We start from the raw sequence: 23,276 nt of genomic DNA on the forward strand, positions 1-23,276 counted from the left end.
AGCAACGGAGCCACGAGGAACAACGTGGAGCAGTCTGTCTGTGCAGCCTCTGCTCCACTTGGTCATCATGTTAGAGCATCCAATAGTAGACAGTGAGGACTGCTGATGCTGTAGATCAGAGTAGACAGTGGTTTGCTGGAAAAGCACAGCAGGAGAATCGACGTTTCGGGCATAGGCCATTCATCAGGATCAGCATCAAATATCTCATTCTTCCCCTGTGTAAGTGCATTGAGGTGAGAATGGCCTCCTACTGTTCCTGTATAAATGGCTAAACTGGCTGAATAACCTGCTACTGTTCCTGTGTAAGTGAGTCAAGGGGCTGAATGGCCTCATTCTGTTTCTGTGTAATTGACTCAAGGGACTGAATGACTTCTTCCTTGTCCGATTGGACAGGGCCAAGGGCTGGTTACCCCTGGTTCCTGTTTGAGAGCTCGATGTACTGACAAGTGTGATGATGCTGCAGCTTTAAGAAATTATTTTGTCCTGGTTTCTTTTAAGAGAGAGGTTGAATGATCGTTACCAAGCTGGCTAGTTAAGACTACTTGAGTAAAGGGAGACCTTGCGTTTATTTTAATGCAGCCTGAATGGGTGTGGCCAGCTCTCACAGATCAGGATCTTTGGGTTTTGGTTTCTCAGCAATATCAGAAACTATTGGGTCTCAACAGAGTTGGAAACTTCAGTGGATGTCTCCTGGCTGCTAATCTCTCTGAATTTTCTCTTGATGCCGTTTTTAACTCTGGATAAGATAAATGTTTGCGACTTTCTGTGACTGAATATTCTATTTTGCCAGGGGCTGTGTTTATGGAATTTTCCTATATTGTGACAGTTCATTAGTAATAGTTCCACGATCTATTATTCTGTCAACTTGTCCAATAGAAATAAGTTATTCTAAGTTCCTCTATCTCTTGTTTCATTTTATCTTTCGTGTTAAAATAAATGGTGTTTTGCTTCACACCGAGTAGTTTGACCAGTCACATTGCATCTGGAACAAACACTTTTCATTTCCTTTAAAATAAGAAAACATTAGAATCTAGGCTTCAAAACGTTTCGAGGATCTCTGGTGTAGCCCATCACACTAGACTCCTTCTATTCCCGAGTAATAGGCTGAAGGCACTGAATGAGTTGTCCCTGTTCTTCTACAATAGAGTCAATGGACAGAATGACTTCCTCATATTTCTGTGAAACCAGCGTGACGTGCTGAATGAACTCTTATTTTACTGTGACAATGTGTAGTGTCAGTCAGTGCTGTTACATGAATGTTACGGACCCTTTAACAGTGCAAGCCTCAATGGAGTCTGGGTCTTGCTGCTCGTGGATACAGACCAGTTCATGAGCTGACGGGGGACAAAATGTTCTGAACATTGTGGAATATTCAGTGTCCATCCCCACTTCTGATCTTATGGCGGGGAGGGTGAGGGCCGGGAGATATTAATGAAACAGCTGAAGATGTTTGTGAAGAGAAAGCTTCCCTTACGATTGCCCACAGAGGTGACCCAGGACTGAGATGATGAACATATTCCTTTGTGCCATGTTTGACCCCAAAAACTGGAGAGTTTACTCTGATTCCCATTACGTCCAGTTTTGTTAAGCTCCTTGATGTCAACAGAAGTCAACCGCTGCTTTGACATCAGGGCCAGTCATTATTACCTGAACCCTTGTGTCAAACTCGTTTGTTCACAACAACAGGTCATGATATAGGAGCAGCGAGTGCTTTCTTCAAACAGGTGGTATTGAATGTGTGGACTTCTCTTCTCAAGTGTGTTCGGAGAGCCAGATGACTGAAAGTATTTGAAGAGCAGGTGGATGGATATTGAACTTTCAGAGAGTTGAGGGCTATGAAGAATTGGGTATGAAAGATGATTTGAGACCAAGAGCAGATCAGTCATGATCTTAGTGAAGGGCAAGGCAGGCTTGGGGAGTGAATGACCTGCCCCTGTTTCTAATGTTCTCCCATTCTGTTATTGGAAAGTTAGTGGGTGTTATTTTCATGGATGTTCTGTTATTGTTTATTGCAGTCAGTGAGACCAGATGATTTTGTGAGCCATCGCTGGGTGAGGTATGGGGGTTGTATTCAGTGAATCTGTGTCTACAACATGACCAACAAATGAAGCACAAGTTGCAGAGAGGGGAGAGGGGAAGCTCTGTAAAGAGAGATGAGGGTTATCTTTCATACCCAGCCTGAGTTTTCTAATTACATTTCACAAATCACCTCAAAGCGTGTGGGACAGTTTTGAAGGGCTGAATGGTCTCCTCTGTTGCTGTGAACCAGGTTATAGCAGCAAGTATCCTCCAACTGCTCCTGTCTAGCAGGTATGAGGGGCTGAATTGAACACAGGAACATGGGACTGAGGAGCAGGAGAGGGTCATTAGATACTTTGAGCCTTCTCCACCAGTCACTAAGATTGTGGCTGATTGTGGGTCTCCTCCCCACTTGTCTGTCTGTGTCCATTTCTCCATGAATCACTTCTCTATCAAATATTTAATTAATGCAGCTTTCAATCAATGTGAACATAGAGGCACGATAAAATTCCAGTGAAGGGAATTCTGACTTGAAAGGTGCTTTCAGAATTTTTCATCATCCCTCTTGTAGACTCCGAGAGTCATTTAGAATGGAAACAGACCCGTTAGTCCAATCTGTTCACTCTGATCAGATATCAAATCTGATCTAGTCCCGTTTGCCAGCATTTTAGCCAATATCCCTCCTCTTTCAGATACTTTTTAAATGTGCGATTGTAACTGCCTTCACCACTTCCTCTGACAGCACTTTCTGTACACACACCACTCTCTATGTGAAACATTTTTCTTCAGTTTCCTTCTAAATCATTCGCCGTCTCCCCTCCAACCTATGCTCTCTTGTTCTGGACTCCCCTCTCCTGGGGAGCAGAACGTGGCTGTTCAGAACATCCATGCCCCTGATGGTTTTATAAATCACTATAATGTCACCCTTCAGATTCTGGCACTCCAGGGAGAAACACCTCAACCTAATCAACCTCTCCCGAAAGCTCAAACCTCCACTCCTGAGAGAATATGTAAATCTTTTCTGCAGAAAACCGAGCTGTACGCAGTATTCTTAACGTGGCCTCACCAACATCCTGTACAGATACAACATACCACCACAACCCCAATACTCAATGCTCTGACTGATTAAGGCAAATGTGCCAAATGTGTTCTGTCCCACTCTGTCGATCTGAGACTCCACTTTCAAGGAACAGTGTACCTGCAGCCCTATGTCCCTTTGTTTCACATCACGCCCCAGGACCTTACCATTACGTGTATAATTTCTGCCCAGATTTGCCTTCTCAAAATGCAAAACCTCGTATTTATCTAAATTAAACTTCATCTGTCACTCCTTTCCCTTTGTCCCATCTAATTGTGGTCTCGTTGTACTCTGAGATAATCTACGACACCACTTTTATGATGTCATTTGTAACCTTACTAACTATGGCCACAATATTCGCATCTAAATCCTTTACATAAATGATGAAATGCTGTGAACTCAGTACTGACTCTTAAAGCACACAGCTGCTCACAAGCCTCCAGTCTGAAAAATATCCCTCTTTCGTCAAGCCAATTGTGACTAGCTTCTTCTGTATCCATGTGACTGAAACTTACTAATCGGTCTACCAATCGGAATGAAATATTAGCTATGAAGAGAGGTTGAGTAGGTTAGGTTTATTTTCACTAGAAAAAGGGAGTTTGAGGGCGGACCTGATTTAGGTTTGCAAAATCATAATGGGTATAGACAGGGTGGATGGAGACAAGCTTTTTCCGGGGTGAGGGATCCAATAACGAGAGGTCACGCTTTCAAAGTGAGAGGTAGAAAGCTTAAGGGGGATAAATGCAGTAAGCATTTCACACAGAGGGTGGTGGGCGTTTGGAACGCGTTGCTAGCAGAGGTGGTAGAGGGAGGCACGGCAGATTCATTTCAGATGCGTCTGGACAGATGCATGAGTAGGTGGGGAGCAGAGGGATACAATTAGGCGACAGATTTGGACAGTTCATTTGGATCGGCTCAGGCTTAGAGGGAGAAGGGTCTGTTCCTGGGTTCGAAATTTTCTTTGTTCTTTGATGTTTAAATGAACACCTTGCTGAAGTCCATATAGACAATGTCTACCAAACTGCCTTCATCAATCTTCTTTGTCACCTCTTCAAAAAACTCAACAAAATTAATGAGACATGATTTCCCATGCAGAAAGCCACGTTGACTACCACGATCAGCCCTTGCCTTCCCAAATATGTTTAAATGCTATCCCTCAGAATCCCCTCCAACAACTTATCCATCACTGACATCAGGCTCACCCATCTATAGTTCACTGTTTCCTTTTCTAGTCCCACTCCTCCACTGCTTACAACAAATGTTCAATGAAACCAGGTTTGTGATGTGGTCGATGATACCTGTCTCAGATTGGGTCAGGTTCAATTTTAGGAACAAGTCAGACTGGTTTATGTAATCTGCTAAAATAACACGTTTATGATCCAGAGCAATGTTACTCACACTGTGATGGAAAGATGAATGGCAAACTGTTTGGGTATTGCAATTATATAATCAATAACACACACACACACACACACACACACACACACACACACACACACACACACACACACACACACACACACACACACACACACACACACACACACACACACACACACACCGACAAACAAAGTCTCTGCCATTTTAACTTGAAAGAAATGACAAAAGAAAAAATTGCAAGATTGTCCAAAACGTTATTCTGCTTCTGAAGATGTTGAGATATTGTACTCACACAGCTGCTAGCAATGGGATTTCATCCAGGGAGAGTTGGATTTGTTTGAATTCCCTTTGCTTTAGGCAGTGAGTACATTCCAATGAATTCTGGTCAGCGATCACCCAAAGGGTTCGCACGTGGTTAGCACAGCTGCCCCATAGCACCAGGGACTTAGGATAGTTTCCAGCCTTGGGTGACTGTCTCTGTGGAGTTTGTACATTCTCCACTTTCCTCTGTGAGCTTCTAATGAGTGATCCAGTTTCCTACCACAGCTCAAACTATGTAGGTTCGGTGGATTGGTCATGGTAAATTGTCTGTAGTGGTCATTGATTTCTCGGGTAGGTGCTTTAGTCAGGGGTAAATATAGAGGAATGGGTTGGGAAGGTTGGTGTGGACTTGTTGGGCTGAAGGGTCTGTTTCAATACTGCAGGGATTCTATAAAAATAAGAACGATATCGACGATGTAGAGTTTTTATTAGCTCGCACACATTGCTGTGATGAGGAACAATGAAGGAGAGAGTGTGCAATAGGCCATTTTCTCTCGGGCAGATTACATTTTCTCCCTCTCTGAGCTGAATCACACAATAATGTTATCCTCTCCCAAACTGGACCATGTGAGGTCTCCTTGTACATTGTCCAATCTATGTCTTCATCACATTCCCTGTTCCATGTAGGTGCATCATTGCTGCTGTCATACACAGAGTCATACCCTTATCAGAAAATTGTCTCAGTCGATTTGAAATATGTTTACATGTCCCTGCGTCATTTATAAAAAATAATTTATTCAGAATACCTGTGTTAAAATGAATGCATTTTTTATAATAAATACAGAAATTACTGGAAAAGCTCGGCGGGTCGGTCAGCATCCAGGTGCCTTTTACATGCTGTAGTTGTACCAGCCTCTGGCAGCTCATTCCATATGCACACCACCCTCTGTGTGAAAAGGTGCCCTTTAGGCCTCTTGAAAACCTTTCCTCTCTCACATTCAACCAATGGCCCTCTGGTTTTGGACGTCCCTAACCTGGGGAAAATTCCTGACTACCTCACCCTATCCATGACCGTTCCGATTTTATAAACCTCTATTGCTCCGAAATGGACTCCTATCAACACGAATACTGTATTTTCAGTCATCCTGGGTCTAAATTCTGAAATTCAATACTGACACCTCTTCCTTCTCCATCAAGTCACAATTGTAAATCCATTTTAATCAGTTTGTTCGGATATATCCTGAGACACTTCTGTGGGCTTTACACGAGACCTTTGTGTCCGGAGGAAGGGACACTATCCTCACTGCACAATACCCATCAAGCTGTAACATTATTCTCCTGTGTGTTTGCTCATCAGCCTGTTCTGACATGCTGTGACATACCTCTGCAACAGGCAGGACTTGAATCCAATCCTACTAGTCCAGAGCTAGGAACACTACCACACATGTTCAGGAATTGAAATCAAATCCACAGCTCTGGCTCAGAGACAGGGACACTACTCACCACACCAGCATACCCAGATTTTGGGTCATATTTGAAGTTCCCGCTTTCAGCTTGGTGTGGATTTAATATAATCAGGTTACCATTACTGAGCTACACAAAATACTTTGTATTGTTAAACAAGTACAAGATATTTGTCTCAACTGCAGGATATTGAGTGCATGTGCTGTGCCATCGAAATTAACTATGAACATAGTGGGCTTTGAGAAGATTTGCAGCTCAGGTTGAGGATTTGAATGTAGGTTTACTCAGGTGAGCTGAAAGGTTCATTTCCAGACGTTTCATTACTTTACTAGGTAACATCTTCAGTGGACTGTATGCAAAGCAATGCCGAAACTTCCTGCTTTCTATTTGTATGTTTGGGTTTCTTTGAGTTGGTGATGTCATTTCCTTTGATGATGTTATTTCCTGTGGTGAAGTCACTTCCGGTTCCTTTTCTCAGCAGGTGTTAGATGGGGTCTAACTCGATGTCTTTGTTGATAGAGTTCTGATAGGAATGCCATGCTTCTAGGAATTCTCGTGCATGTCTTTGTTTGGCTTGTCCTTGGATGGATGTATTGTCCCAGTCGAAGTGGTGTCCTCCTTAATCTTTATGTGAGGATAATAGCGAGAAACGGTCATGTCCTTTTTTTGGCTCGTTGGTGTTCATGTATCCTAGTTTTCTGCCGGTCTGTCCAATGTATTGATCGGTACATTACTTGCACGGTATTTTCTAAATGACATTAGTTTTGCTCATTGTCTGTATAAGGTCTTTCAAGTTCATTAGCTGCTGTTTGAGTGTGTTGGGGGATTTGTAGCCTACAATAATGCCAAGGGGTCTGAGTAGTCTGGCATTCATTTCCGAGGTGTCTTTGATGCAGGGGAGAGTGGCTAGGGTTTCTGGACGTGTTTTTTTGCTGAGAAATCGTCAGACTGTGTTCATTGGGTACACATTCTTTTTGAATACCCAGTATAGGTGATTTTCCTCTGCTCTGCGTACTACCTTTGTGCTGCAATGTATGTTGACTCGTTAAAATAATGTTCTGATGCAACTTCATTTGTGGATGTTGCGATGATTGCTTCTGTCGTTCAATATTTGGTCCATGTGTTGTTTTTCTGTAGACGCTGGTTTGAAGTTCCCCATTGGCTGTTCACTCTACTGTTACATCTAGGAATGGCAGTTTGTTGTTGTTTTACTCCTCTTTAATGAATTGTATGCCAGTCATGGTATTATTGATGGTCTTCAAAGTTTCTTCTAACTTGTTTCGTTTCGTGTTGACAAAGATCCAGAGTTTGGGTTGGATGATTGGCAGAGCTGTTTGCTCAAGTCTCTTCATTATTGCCTCTACTAAGAACCCTGATATCGGAAATCCCATGGGTGTTCCATTGGTTTGTCTGTAAGTTTTGTTGTTGAATGTCAAGTGGGTGGTAAGGAATAGGTCAACTAGCTTGATGATATTCTCCTTGTTGATGAAGTTAGTGGTGTTTGGTGTCTGTGTCTTTGGGTCTTCTAATAGTGTAGTCAGTGGTTCCTTGGCCAGATTAATGTTGATTGAGGTAAACAGGGTTGTTACATCAAAGGAGACCATTATTTCATCCCCTTCTATCTTACTGTCTTTAATGGTCCTCAGAACTTCTTGGTTGGAATGGATGGAGTGGAGTGAGCCTTATACTAAGTTTCTTGGTCTTTGGTGTAGCTCCTTGGCCAATCTGTAAGTTGGTGACTGTCGTGATGGGACTTCGAGGTGGTACTTAGTGAGATTGTAATTTTTCTCCTCTTCGCGGACTGAACATAGCTGAGTAATTTTCCACATTGCCAGGGAAATGTCAGAGTTGTAGCTGGAATGAAACAGCTTCCCCAGGGACACGGCTTTTGTGCAGCAGAAGTCTTCAGTCCTATTGCAGGAATGGGGTCAGGGCCCATTGCCTTTATCGTATCTACTGTGTCCAGCTGTTATTTCATGTCACGTACATCACGTACATCAAATCGAATTGTTTGAAAACTGGCATCTGCGAGTCTGTGGGAAGCATGATGAGTGTGAGTTGGATCATCACTCAACACGTCTGTCTGAGGATAGTGCAGATACCCCATCCATTACTTTTTTTTCACTGATGTACAGAGTTGTTCCGATATTTAGGATGAGGATATTTGCGGAGTCCTCTCCTCCACTAAATTGTTTAATAGTCCATTGACATTTATGCTTGGATTTAGCAGGACGAGAGAGCTTAGATCCGATCTGTTAGTCTTGGGATCATTACTCCCTCTCCATCAGAAGTTAATTCTGCTGTTTGGAATGTAACCAGTCAACTGTGGTCGCTTTAACGGGATGTCAACAGGTTTAGGTGCACGTGATTCCGATCTTGGCATCAGCTCTGTATTCAGTGATCTAACCTGGTTTCTGATGCAGTAACACTTCCATTTTCTTATTCTCATTCTGCTAATGACATCTCCCTGGTTTCTCACCTCCAATTTGTTTCTTTAACTCAATCCATTTAAGGTAATTATCTAAATCGTTTTTTTTTCCACAATGTCAACTTCGGTATTTGAAGTGAATGTGTTTCCCTCTGTTTTTCTCCCTGACCATGATTAAAAGCTCTGCAGTGTCAGTGATGCCAGTCCGTTGCAGTTGCACAGTCAAGGAACTTGTGCACCATGCGTTATTGTTCAGTTCCCAGTGTACGGCGCTCCATGTTGGACAGCATGTTTGAGCATCTTTGACATCCTTCTTTGGAAATTGTCCAAGAACAGAAATTGCTGAAGAAATCACTGAAAATGTTGCAGCATCTTCTAGAGTGAATGCAGAGTTAAACTTTCAGGTCCAGTGACCCTTTACAAAGCTCACAGTTTGTCCATCAATTTTGTATTTTTATTTCCAGTATCCATAGTTATTTGTTTTAGTGAAAATTTGTTCTGTGCCTTTTCATTTCTGGAGAAATTCAGCAGATCTGTCAGCATCTGCAGAGGCAGAGAAAAAGCATTAGCATTTCAAGTTTGGTGTTACACTTCTTCAGAACTGAAAATGATTGGAATCTGGGATTTTTAATCCTTTGCCAGAGATGGGGGATGGGCGACAGGGAAAAGAAGGCGTGGCAAAGATAAACGGGAATTTAGCACTGGTGAACGAGTGGATGATGTAAAACGTGTTTAAATTAAGGTGTGAATGGGGGAAAGGGGTTCTCTCTATTGAGTGCAAGATAAAGAAGACACAACCTGACAAGGTCATAGCGAGGCCAGGAGGGAGAATGTTGACTATGTGGCATTATATAGAACTGGCCATAGATACGTTTTCACTGTCGAGGTCATCGCCCCCTTTAGACAAAGAATCCAGGTGCTTGACTTCTTATTGGCATTATTAAGAATTTCATGCTGCCTTAGTATTGTAATATGGAGAAAAACAAATCGCCATACGAAGTTTGAGCTGAGTATTGTTTACCTGTCATGTTTAGTATTGTTCAAATTTGCAGTGCTTATCTTTGAATGCTTGTTCTTGAAATTGGTATCAGACGGAGTGTAGAAGGTTGGGTGGTGACATTGTAAAAGTTTCTAAAATCATGAGCGATATGGATAGGGTGAATACCCATGATCTTTCCAAAGGCATGGGGGAGTTCAGCCATAGAAGGCATAGGTTTAAAGATGAAAGATTTAAAAGGAACGAAGGGGCAACTTTTTTACACAAAGTGTGGTTGGGTATGGAATGAGCTGTCAGAGGAAGAGTGGTAGATGCCAGTACAGAAGCAACATTTAAAACTCATTTGGACAAACATATGAATGGGAAACAGTTAGAGGCGTGTGGGCCAAATAAAAGCAGGTGGGACGAGCTTAATTTGGAAAACTTGGCCAGCATGGACATTTAGAAAAGCTTCACGCAGGGTCCAAGTGGTTTTATGAAAGGGAAATTATGTTTTGCCCTGTAAAATCATGCAAAGTATTTCTGGAGATGCCTGAGAATGTAACAAGCGGATTTGATGAAGGGGGTCTGGTAGACACGAGGCTTTCCAGAGATTTTCCACAAGGTATTAGAAAATAAAAGTTCTTAAACAAGACAGAAGCTCGTAGGATGATGGATAATGTATTAACATGGAATGATGATTGGTGAGCACATAGAAATCGGAGAGTCAGGATTAATGAGTCTTCATGATAAAGGTGTATCTGCTGGAGGACCACAGCTATCAGTCCGATGGCGTCAGTTATTTACAATCTATACAGATAGTCTGAAGGAGGGAGCTGAGTGCAATATACATCTGAGTTTGTGGATGACACTGAGAACCAAAAGACAGGCTGTTATTTAATGGAGAGGACTTCCATAAAAGGAGCAGTAAAAAGGAATTGGAGTCTTCAGGTGTATGAAACAGAAAGTCGGCATGCTGATGCATCAAGTAACTAGGTTGGTTCCTGGGATGGAAGGTTTGTGTTCTTGAGAATCTCTAAAATGGCGAGGCGATTATTCATTGAAGTTTAAATGAATGAAGAGTGGTACTGCTGAAAAATACAAGACACAGAGAGGGGTTGATGCGGTAGATGTTGAGAAGTTGTTACCATTCCTGGGTGGAGTCTCGAACTCGAGGACATAGATACCGAATATGGAACATCGATTTCAGTCTGAGATACAAAGTGATGTCTTCTCCCAGAAGGTAGTGAATGTCTGGAATTCCCTGACCCAGAGAGATGTGGAGGGATACAAGGAGTCGGCAAGAAAGTGGAGTTAGACCTGGAGTAGATCAGTCATGTTCGTATTAAATGACAAGGCAGTCTTGAGGGCCGAATAGCCTACTCTTGTTCCTATTTATTAATTTCACATGTTTTGCTTTTGGAAAGTAACCGGCTATTTTCCTGGAAGTTGTGTTGTGTAATGCTACATTCGGATGAGCAGTGAATTTGTTTGAGTTAACCCTGGGTGAGGTATGGGGGCTGTATTCACAGCGAATCTGGATCTGGGACATGACTTACATCTGGAGCAGAAGTCACAGAGAGGGCAAGTCTGGAAACAGGGATTGGGGGAGGGTCACTTCCTGGCCCAGCCTGGATTTTCCAAGTACATTTCCAAAATACACATAACCATCGGAGTGGCCTCGACCTACCCCTGTGTCGCAGGTGCGAAGGGCTGATTGGAACATCAGAACATAGGACTGATGGACTCGAGGGGGCCAGTCGGCCCTTTGACACTACTGAACTTGTAAATGAGGTCATGGCTCATCTTATTGTGGTCCCAGCTGCACTTTTCTCTCCATGCGCCATTATCCCTGATTCACCTGTCTATGGAAAATCAGCTGAAGCCAGCCTCGATATAATACAAAGATTTTTGCCACCCCAAACTTCTGGGAAAGAGGATTCCCACTTGAATATTCTCACTTTATGAATTGCTTCTCACTCCAGTTGTGACTGAGGATGGAGGGTGTCACTCTTTCCTTTTCTAGTCCCACTCCTCCACAGCTCACAACAAATTTTAAATGTAACCAGGTTCGTGGTATGGCCGATGATAAAGGTCTCAGACTGGATCAGGTTCAGTGGTAAGAACAAGTCAAGCAGATTTCTTTAGTCAGCCACAAGTTACTAACAGAACGAACGGAGGAGTATAGTGGATCTGTTGGTAGCACTGCTGCCTCACATCACCAAGGAGCTGGGATCAATTCCAATCTCAGGCGACTCTCCATGTGGAGTTTAAACATTCTCCCCATGCCTGTGTGTATTTCCTTTCAGTGCTCCAGTTTCCTGCCACATTCCAAATATCTGCAGTTTAAAGTGCATTACCCAGGGATGCCTATGTTAGGTGGGTTAGTTATGGGAAATGCAGGGTTACATGGATAAGGTAGGGGGCACGTCCAGGTGGGATACTGTTTGGTGGATCAGTGCGGGCTTAATGGATGGAATATCCTGCCTCCACACTGTAGAGGTTCTATGACAATGACAACAAATTTGGACTACAAACACCCAGTGGGTATATACCTGATCCACTCTCCTCAAGGTCAGATTCCCTACAGTGTGGAAACAGGCCCTTCAGCCCAACAAGTCCACACCGACCCGCAACCCACCCAGACCCATTCTCCTACATTTACCCCTTCACCTAACACTACGGGCAATTTAGCATGGCCAGTTCACCTAGCCTGCACATTTTTGGATTGTGGGAGGAAACCGGAGCACCCGGAGGAAACCCACGCAGTCACGGGGAGAATGTGCAAACTCCACACAGTCAGTCGCCTGAGGCGGGAATTGAACCCGGGTCCCTGGCGCTGTGAGGCTGCAGTGCTAACCACTGTGCCACCGTGCCGCCCATGTATGTTTCATTCTCATTCCACGAGTAACCTGTTAAAACCTTCATAATATAAGCCGTTCACCCCAGGAACACGTGAAATGAAACATCGCTGAAGTGCTTTCAATGTCATTATATCCTTTCTCAGATAAGGAGACACACACAAAAAAAACTAATCTCACACTCAGATCCTAAGGTTTATATTCGTTTTCTCACAGTGCTGTGAGTGTTTGGATCTCTCATCCCCACAGAGCACTGGAGGCAGAGATATTTAATATTTTTGAGGCACCGACAGAAGGTTCATGAATAACAACAGAGTCAAGGATTTTCGAGGAATGGGCAGCAATTTGCAGCAATTTGTATCAACTTACACGGGTCCAGAACATCCAGGAATATAATGCAAAATGAAATGATAATATCGATAAAATGTTAAGGGGGAATACAAGATGGCGGCGATCCAAAAGGTCTGTTTTACTGGGCTCTGCATCACAGCACTGGAAAAGTGGTTCTCTAACTCATCCCATCCCAGCTATATACGTAAGATTCAACACTAAAAGAGCAACAGAATCTTTACTAATCCCGTTTTGTCAAGTGGAAATGACAAAACATGGGAAAGGATCGATTAAGTCCCAACAAGTGGTGCACCCGTCAAAGCATCGAACATGCCTGAGGCTGTAGCTGCAACCCACTCTGCTCGTTCCATGGACCCAGGTACTCACCAGGCCTTGGTCACTGAGTTCACCAAGTTATGTGAAATGTTTGAAGCCATGATTGAAGAACAGTTCAGCCGTGGCTACAGCCGATCTCAGCCGCGCTCCAAAAACACGAGCAGCAACGTGACAGCCTTGGAAACAGAACAGGCGATGTCAAGCGCCGAACTGCAGTGGCAGAGACCGTAATCAATTCCTCTCAGGAGAGGATACTTGCCTTTGAAAACCAGGTCCATACCTTAACTGAACATGACGACGACGTCGAGAACAGGGGTAGGATGAGGATGTTCACATCTTCGGTTTGCTGGACCGGACGGAAGGTGGTCAGCGGGTGAGTTTATTTAGAACTGGCTGCTGTGATTCCTTCACTTCAAAACTGAAAAGGGACAGGTGAAGACTGAGACAGTTCGTCGGGTTATGGTGCGCAGGTCAGACTCAGACCAACGTCTTCGCCCTGTCCTTGTGTGGTTACATAGTTATGGGGATAAACAAAGATTGATGGAATCTTCCAGAACACAATCTTCCGATTGCTTTAATTCAAGAGGGCCCCAGTATTATGTTCTTTCAGAACTTTTCAACGGTGGTGATTCAGGAAAGAAAATCTTTTGATGACATCAACAGAAGAGTAAGGGAACTCGGGATTCAGTATTCCTTACTGTACCCACCGATACTCTATATTGCTTTCAATGGATCCATACACTCTTCTGACTCTCCAGAGAAAGCGAAACCTTTGTGGACATTTTAAAGTAAGATGGATGTTTAGATAATCATGTTTCTCTCTTTAAGAAATTTTCTTGGATTTTTCTGGTATTAACCAGTGTTAAACTGTAGTCGGGGATGGGTAGAGTATTCACTTTTAACTTCTTCATTAGTATTACTATTTTTTTCTTTCCTTGCTTGTGTCTGGGGTGTGGCTCAAGATAAAATGGGTTACAAAGATAGTTGTGATGACTAAATACCGACTAAAGGGCAGTTGAAGGCCGATTTTTGTTGTTAATTGCCCCGGATGTCATATTGGTAGTATGCAGAAGATAAGGTTTTGTGATATGGAACCATCCCCACTGGGCGGGTGTGGGGTAAATTCCCTATCGAGTGTCATTGGCACTTTGGATTTTGTTTCATTTTTTGTGTTTTTTTAGTTTAGTTTTGGAAAGTTTTGAGAGCTTGTTAGTTGTCGTAGTCTTAGTTTGTGTTGTTTTTAAGCTCTATGAGTTGTTTTTCATTCATGATCAGTGATGTGTAATTCGAGTTCTTCCTCTCTAGAGTTCAAATGTTGCTACAGTGTGTGATGAATAATGATGTTCTAAAATGGTGGACCTGGAACAATAAGCGGAGCCATCGTCCAGTCAAGAGGAAGAATGTACTTTCTCGTCTCAGAAAGGAGAGGGTGGATGTTGTCCTATTGCAGGAGATGTACCTTGATGACAAGGAACATTTAAAATTACAGCAGGGTGGGTTTGGTCGGGTTTATTTCTTGTTTTTTTAATAGTAGGAGTAGGGGAGAAGCCATACTGAATAGGAATAAACTTCCAGGTAAATTATTAGATTATATTTGACACTCAAAGGAAGATCATATCCCGAAATCCTTGAACTATGGGAAAGAATACAGTATTTTGAATGTTTATTGCATCCTATCGCATCCATCGGAAACCATGTTAGATGCAGTTTCCAAATTAAGTTATCTTGCCTCGTGGCACATTATTGTAGACAATTTCAATTGTCTCACGTACCCCACAGTGGACAGAATGTCCAAAGGTCCCCCAGTACCCTCGTTATAATGTAAGCAATTAGTGGATTTGTGTGCAGAACTAGAGCTGGTGGATGTCTGGAGGCAGATCTACCTTACAAGTAGGGATTTTATTTTCTTCTTTAATATGCAGAAATACCGCACGAGGGTTGATATCTTCCCCATCCCTGCAGCAATCTTAGATTTGGTGGCATCCTGCACAATTTGGAATATTACCATGAAGCAGTATACCTATTGATTAAGATTAAGGGCAATATAACAGATTTGATACACTGGCGAATGTATCCCTTTATTCATAAGTCTAGTTAGTTCATTGAGTATTTCTGCAATGAATTCAGATCTTCCTTAGCCATTAATTCAGATTCAACCAGTAACCCATCCATTCTATGGGAAATTGCTAAGGCTTATGCCGAGGGAATAATTATTCCTTAGGATGCAGCAGAAGGGGGAGCAGGAACGTTAGTTTGCGGCACAGCTGAGCGCGGCCGAGTGGGCATAATGTGATAGACCCTCAGTGGCTAAGCTGCAGAGGATCAAAATGCTTCAGTCTACAGTGAAATCCACACTCAAACAGACAGCCAAGAAGGAACTTACTTTTGCAAAACAAAGGTTGTTTGAACATGGTGATAAGCCAGGCAAGTATTTAGACTCTCCTGCCAGGAACCCGAGCGCCCTTCTCAAGCCATTACCTCAATTAGGGAATGCAATGGGATCCTTACCTTCGATTCCAAAAAGATTAATGTCTCCTCTCTGAGGTTTTTCTCCAAATTATTTCAGACTGAATATTTTGAGGATAGATGGATAAAGATGGACTCATTTTTCAAGAACCTGAGTCTTCCAGGAGTAACCCCTGAATAGGCGTTGTGCCTTAATGCACCATTTTCAGCGCAGGAAGATGTGAAGCAGCTTCTGAATGGAAAGGCGGACGTTCCTGACGGATTTCCTCGTTAAATTTATAAATAATTTATAAACCTATTGTCAGGGCTGATGTTTAACACGTTCCGTCACTCATACAGTCACGAACCCCTCCCTCCGTCTTTAAGAGAGGCTCATATCTCTCTGATGCTGAAGAAAGGAAGACCCTGGAGGATTGTGCTTCTTACACACCAATCTCATTTTAAAATGTTGGTTCCAAAATCCTATCTGAAACCCGTGCATTCAGGCTGGAAACTTTGCTGCCTTCCGTTGCCAAAGAGGACCAAACAGGCTTTATAAAGGGCCGTAGATCTTCCTACAATGTTAAGAATTTACTCAATATGATCCAAGAGTGTCAACAACAATCTGTCCAGGGATTATTGATCTCTTTAGATGAGAGAAAGCATTTGATTGGGTTGAGTGCCCGGATCTCTTCTGTACATTAGAATGGTTTGGCCTTTGCAAAGTTTTTATCAAGTGGGTGAGGTTCCTTTACCGCGATCCTCTGACTGCGGTTCTCACTAATGGTGTGCCAACCAGTAATATTAATATTTCTCCAGGCAGCCGCAAAGGTTGACACCTTTTGCCATTGTTGGTTACGTTGGTGATTGAGCCATTGGCGGAGGCCATCCGTAGGTATGCCAACATATCTGCCCCAGAAATGGGATAAAAGTCACGTAAGATTTCATTGTATGCAGATGAGGGTCTTATGTTTTTGTCAAATCCCACAATTTCGGTAGTTCACGTGATGCAATGCATTAATTCACTTTTTGCCTTTCTGGCGATAAGATTAATTTTACAAAGTTGGAGGCCATGCCTATGGGAGATCTTCGGGAAATACCTGATACTGAGGGCAAATCCTGGTTTCCTTTTAAATGGTCACTGGGGTAGTTTCCCTATTTCAGTATATTCATTGCATTCGTCTTTGATCATTTATTTAACGTGAACTATGGCCATTTGTTTGACAAAATTAAACAAGAGCTTCAAAGATGGGAGGCATTTCCAATATCCTGGCTAGGTTGGATAATTGATATTAAAATAAATGTCTTTCCTCATTTCCTATACCCCGTGTGAATGCTTTCTTTGATATTTCCCAAACAAATAACGCATGTAGCGGCACGGTGGCACAGTGGTTAGCACTGCTGCCTCACAGCGCTAATGACCCGAATTCACTTCCCGACTCAGGCGACTGACTGCGTGGAGTTTGTACATTTTCCTCGTGTCTGTATGGGTTTCCTCCCATAGTCCAAAAATGTGCAGGTCAGGTGAATTGGTCGTGCTAAATTGCCCATAATGTTAGGTGACGGGGTAAATGTAGGGGAATGGGTCTGGCTGAATTGCACTTCGGCGGGTCGGTGTGGAATTGTTGTGCCAAAGGGCCTGTTTCCACACTGTAAGTAATTAATCTAAGATGCTTTTTAGGGAAAGAATGGCTGGTTTAGCTCTTTTATTTGGCACCATAAGCGATTCTTTATCGAGATAACAAAATTGCAACTGCCCCACAGATTGTGGGGAGTTGATTTCCCCGATTAAAAGCAATCAATTAAGTTTTCTCTCATCATGTTTGAGTGCCTGGGCCGCTGAGATCTCAGCATCAATATGGCTAGATTTTGAGTTCTCCCAGAAAAAGTGAACCCTTATTATTCTGTTTTCTAAGATAAAATGACAACGTTTATGGAGTATTGTCATAAACTAATGATGATCAATACTGTTAAAGAATGAAGGACAATGCGTCATTTTGAGGACAATATCGCCAAAATCATGTTTCTTATCCTTATAATTGGTATACCGTGTTGTCAACCGGGGATAATGGATTCCAGGTTTAAACTGTGGGCAGCGAGGGAGGTACCTTGCTTGGGTGATTTAGAATTAGTAGAATCCCTACAGTGTGGAAACAGGTCATTGGGCCCCAAAAGTCCACTTAGATCCTCTGAAGAGTAACCCACCCAGACCCATTCCCCTACCATACTATACTTACACTGATTAATGCCCCAACGTACAGATCCTGCAACACTATGAGCAATTTAGCAATGGCAAATTCATCTAACCTGCACCTCAATGTGACTGTGGGAGAAAACCTATGCAATCACAGTTGACAATATACTAAGTCCACACAACCAGTCACACAAGGCTGGAACCAAACCCTGGTGCTGTGAGTCAGCAGTGCCAACCACTGAGCCACCACGTGCTACTTGAGGGAGAAACAATGATATCATTAGATCAAATAACTAGTAAGTATGGGCAACCTAGTAGAGACTTCTTCTGGGTTTTCTTTCATACGAGAGATTTGATTTAAAAATTACTTTTAACAGACACTTATAGATCCGATATAGAGAAGTGGATTCTAACTGTTCAGAATACCCTCTCTGTCAGTACCCTTTATCATTAGTTGGATAGTGTCCCCTCAGACAAGGCTGTGCAGCTTCGTGACGTCTGTGCGAGAGAGTTGGGGTTTTAGATCTCTTCACAGACATGGGAGAATATTTCTGAGAAAGCTCAAAGGATTTTGATCTGTAATACGGCCCATTCCATGCAGTTGAAAATTCTTCATAGGGTCTATCAGATTTTCTCTCAAAATTCAAAGTGGGATTATCTTCAGCATGCCCTAAATGCATAATGACTACAGACACTCTTACTCATTGCATGTGGTCCTGCTGCAGGCTTTGTATATGTTGGATCACTGTTTTAGGTGTGGTAGAGTTGGTCTTGGGGACCGAATTGGAGATGGACCCGGTTTCTCTTTTCCTGGGCCTGCCCAGAGTATATTACGCAGATACACATGGGCATCAAAAATATATCCTTACTTTCTGTGCTTGGAAAAATATTCTGTTGTGCTGGATGTCTGAAAACTCCCCGGGGCTGTTGTGTCTTTGTAAGCTCATCATGCAGAATATCCCTTTGGGCTTTCTCACCAGAATGGTTCACCAAAAATCAGAGGTTAATATAAGTCATAGAATCATAGAGTCATGGAGATGTAAAGCATGGAACAATACACTTCAGTACGACCCATCCTTGCCGATCACATATCCCAAACCAATCTAGTCCCACCTGCCAGCACCCAGCCCATATTCCTCCAAACCCTTCCTATTCATTTACCCATCCAAATTCCTCTTAAATATTGCACCTGAATTAGCCTCCCTCACTACACCTGGCAACTCATTCCACACACGCACCATCCTCTGTGTGAAATAGTTGCCACGTAGGTCTCTTTTATATCTTTCTCCTCTCACCCTAAAACTATGCTCTCTCGTTCTGTACTCCCCGACCCCAGGTACCTATTTACCCTATCCATGCCACTCATAATTTTGTAAACCTCTATAAGGTCACCCCTCCACCTCCGACGCTCCAGGGAAAACAGCCCCAGCCTGTTCAGCCTCTCCCTGTAGCTCAAATTCTCCAACACTGGCAACATCCTTGTAAGTCTTTCCTGAACCCTTTCAAGTTTCACAACATCTTTCTGATAGAAAGGAGACGAGAATTACACGCAATATTCCAACAGTGGCCGAGCCAATGTCCTGTCCAGCCGCAACATGATCTTTCAACTCCTGTAATCTATACTCTGACCAATAAAGGAAAGCATACCAAAATGATTTCTTCACTATCCTATCTACCTGCGATTCCACTTTCAAGGAGCTATGAACCTACACTCCAAGGTCTCTTTGTTCAGCAACACTCCCTGCGACCTTACCATTAAGTGTATAAGTCCGGCTAAACCTTGCTTTCCAAAAGTGCAGCACCTCACATTTATCTGAATTAAACTCCATCTGCCACTTCTCAGCCCATTTGGCCATTTGATCAAGATCCCGTTGTAATCTGAGATGACCCTCTTCGCTGCACACTACACCTCCAAACTTACTAACTGCACCTCTTATGCTCGCATCTAAATCATTTATGTCAATGACAAAAAGTAGTGAATCCAACACCGATCCTTCTGGCACTGCACTGGTCACAGGCCTCCGATCTGAAAAACAACCGTCCATCACCACCCTCTGTCTTCTACCTTTGAGCCAGTTCTGTATCCAAGTGGCTAGTTCTCCATGTATTCCATGAGAACTAATCTTGCGAATCAGTCTCCCATGGAGAACCTCATCAAAACCCTTACTGAAGTCCATATATGTCACATCTGCCTCTCTGCCCTCATCAGTCCTCTTTGTTACTTCCTCAAAAAAACGCAATCAAGTTGGTGAGACATGATTTCTCACGCACAAAACCATGTTGATTATCCCTAATCAGTCCTTGCCTTTCCAAATACATGCACATCCTGTCGTTCAGGATTCCCTCCAACAACTTGCCCACCACCAACGCCAGGCTCACTGCTCTATAGTTCCCTGGCTTGTCTTAACCGCCCTTCTTAAACAGTGGCGCCACGTTAGCCAACGTCCAGTCTTCCAGCACCTCACCTGTGAATATCCATATTACAAATATCTCAGCAAGAGTCCCAGCAATCACTTCTCGAGCTTCCCACAGAGTTCTAGGGTACATCTGATCAGGTACTGGGGACCCGTTTCAAGACATCCAACACTTGCCCCTCTGTAATATGGACAGTTTGCAAAGGTGTCACCATTTATTTCCCTACATTTTACATCTTCCATATCTTTTCAACAGTAAATACTGATACAAAATACTCGTTTAGTATCTCCCCCATACTTCCTGTGCTAGGAAAAATATTCTGTTGTGTTGGATGTCTGAAAAACCCCTGGGTCAGTTGGGTAGTTGTAAACTCGTCATGGAAAATATCCCTTTGGACTTTCTCACCAGTATATGGTGCACCAAAAAGCACAGATTTATATAAGATATGGCAATCCTTTTTGGATTACAGCGATTCAGGCTTATCTGCCACTTTAAAAGGGGCATTTATTTAGTCATGATGATATTGTCTAATGAATCAAATTGAAGAATTATGAACATATGAATGTGTATCACTTAATGCTCTTGAAGAACGAGAGCTATCACTTTGTCATGCTGAGTCGTATTATTTATTTATTATTTATTGGGTTTTTTTTTTCTTCTGTCCGTTTAGAGATTTTAACTTGTTTTGCATGTACATGCATATGAATTTTTTTCCAGTTATTTAAGTTGTTTTGTTGTTGGTTTTATATAATAATAAAAAATTCTTCTTCAATAAAACATTTGTTAAAAAAAATTAAAATGCTAACATTGATAGAATAGAGTCCCAAAGAACTCTCATTAGAGAGACCACTCATGCTGGTTTATGCTGACGGTCACCACATGGGTGATGGGGTGAGTTTGAGAGAGCATCCCCTTCATGGTAACCTCTGTCAGTGTGAGGAATTGAATCTGCGCTGGTGTCCTCCCTCTGCATCACAAAGCAACCATCCAGCCAATTGAGTGGGAGACTGTGGAACTGTTGCTCACAGAATCAGTCACAGACAAGGGGCAAGATAAGCTTTCATGACAAGGAAAAATGTATATTTGATATAACGGTCATGATAACGGCTGAGGAGAAAAACGTTCTCTGCTAGAAATTGTATTTTATATTGAGACAAGTGTTTGGAAGGTGTCTTTGGCTGAATACAATAAGGGGAGACAAGCGAAATAACCATAATGACTAATTGTGATTAGATATCGATAACCAGAAAATAAGTGCATGTTTTTGATTGGCCTGTGGAAAGCATGCTGACTGTTGCATGAATTTATAAAGAAGATGATATATATTGTTCGGAGATTCCCTTCCCATGCGAAATGCTTTCTGAACGCAAGCAGGAAGAAACCCGGGGTAAAAAATGCCTGAGAATTGTCTGCTCCGTAACAGGAACCTGGTGGTTGAATGAATGAAAGCTCCTGTGACATGGAGCTGAGAAAACCATCAGATCATCACCGAACGTAATGAATTACTTAATGGCCTCATGATGGATTTTAATTGTGTGTGATTTGTAAAAGTAACATCTCTACTCCATTTTCTTACTTGTTACACACTGGGGCACAGCCGTTTTCCTGAAATTGGGAACAAGTTGGAACATTATCTGTAACATTCCATATTTGGCATTCTCCAGAATATTCTATAACTGTTTAGGGGGCATTAGAAATGCAAGAGAGAAAGAGAAGGAAGATGATGCATGCAGTAGTGAGAGTGGTGGAGCATGAGCCTTGTTCGGGGGAAGGTGCTATAACAGATATGCAGTGAATGTGAGGGAGCAAAGAGAATACGGTGACCCTTATCCTGACAAAGGGGGCAAGGTTATTGATGCTTGTCCTGTAATGCTGGGCATTTCTTCAGACCGAAGATACTGCACTGAGATGGGTGGTGAGCTCAGACCAGGCTCAGTGGGTCTGGTGGTGTGATCCCTCTGGGAAGAGAATGGTCCCCCTCTGTACTAGCCCATCCACCAAGACCTCCGTGCTGCTGTCGAGAAACCGTGGTGTACTTTCCCCTTAGCTGCCATGCTCGGGTAAACTGTGCAGGACAGCTCCAAACTGAGAAAGTTCAACCGTGTGACAGTTGGCCTTGTAGAGATGGCATCATTGCCAGGAATCACAGAATATCCAGGGGCATCCAGGCGACTGTGAATACCTCCAGTCATGATGGGTGGGAGAATCGGGCTGGTATTGTATGGGAGGGACACTATGGAGTGGGGTGGGTAGTTAATGAGATGCGTTTGGTAAGATAACACCAGGAAACTAGCTCAGCCTCGTGCATACAACCCCTCTGTCACACTTAATGAAATTGTCACTGAGACAGTTTTTTTGTTTGATTCAGCCCAGTGAGGCGAAGACTCTGCTTTCCTCACTCCCAGTTACAAAGCTGCAGAACAAATGCTCATCCAAAACTCTCCATCGCCTGAACTCACAGAAATATCCCTTTCACTCATAATTCTTCATAATATTGACCCGTGTTGAATGATACTATCGAAATGTCTTCATTTCAGCATTCTGAAACCTGTGAACATATCCTTCATGACATTTTTTCTCAGTATCCCCCCCTGACTCCACTGCAAAACGCACTCATTTACAGTCATACTGCATGAGACTGCCAGTATGACTGACCATTTGTCCCAGCTGGTCCACGCCAACCAAAATGCCCATCCACACTCACCCCATTTCGCTGCCCTTCTTCTGTATCCCTCTCATCCTTTCCTATCTGTGTATTTGTCCAAATGCCTTTTCAATGTTGTGATTGTACCCAACTCAACCACTTCCACTGGCAGCTCAGTCCATATGCGTACCACGCTCTGTGTAAAATTGTTGCCCCTCAGGTTCCTTTTTATATATTTTTTTCCTTTCCAAACATTCATGGGTGTCCTCTACTCCTCGATTTCCCAACCTTGGGAAAAAAATTGAAATATTCACCCCATGCACCCCTCTCATGATTTTATAAGAGTTACACTTCTATAAGAACCCCCTCAGTTTTCTGCGCTGTAAGGAAATAAGTTCTAACCTGTCCAACCTCTGCCTATAACTTAGAGCCTTTAACCCAGGAA

The sequence above is a fragment of the Chiloscyllium plagiosum genome, unplaced genomic scaffold, assembly GCF_037043375.1.
Source record: "Chiloscyllium plagiosum isolate Xiang-an unplaced genomic scaffold, Cpla_swu_hap1 HiC_scaffold_13, whole genome shotgun sequence".
In the NCBI taxonomy this organism is placed as follows: domain Eukaryota; kingdom Metazoa; phylum Chordata; class Chondrichthyes; order Orectolobiformes; family Hemiscylliidae; genus Chiloscyllium; species Chiloscyllium plagiosum.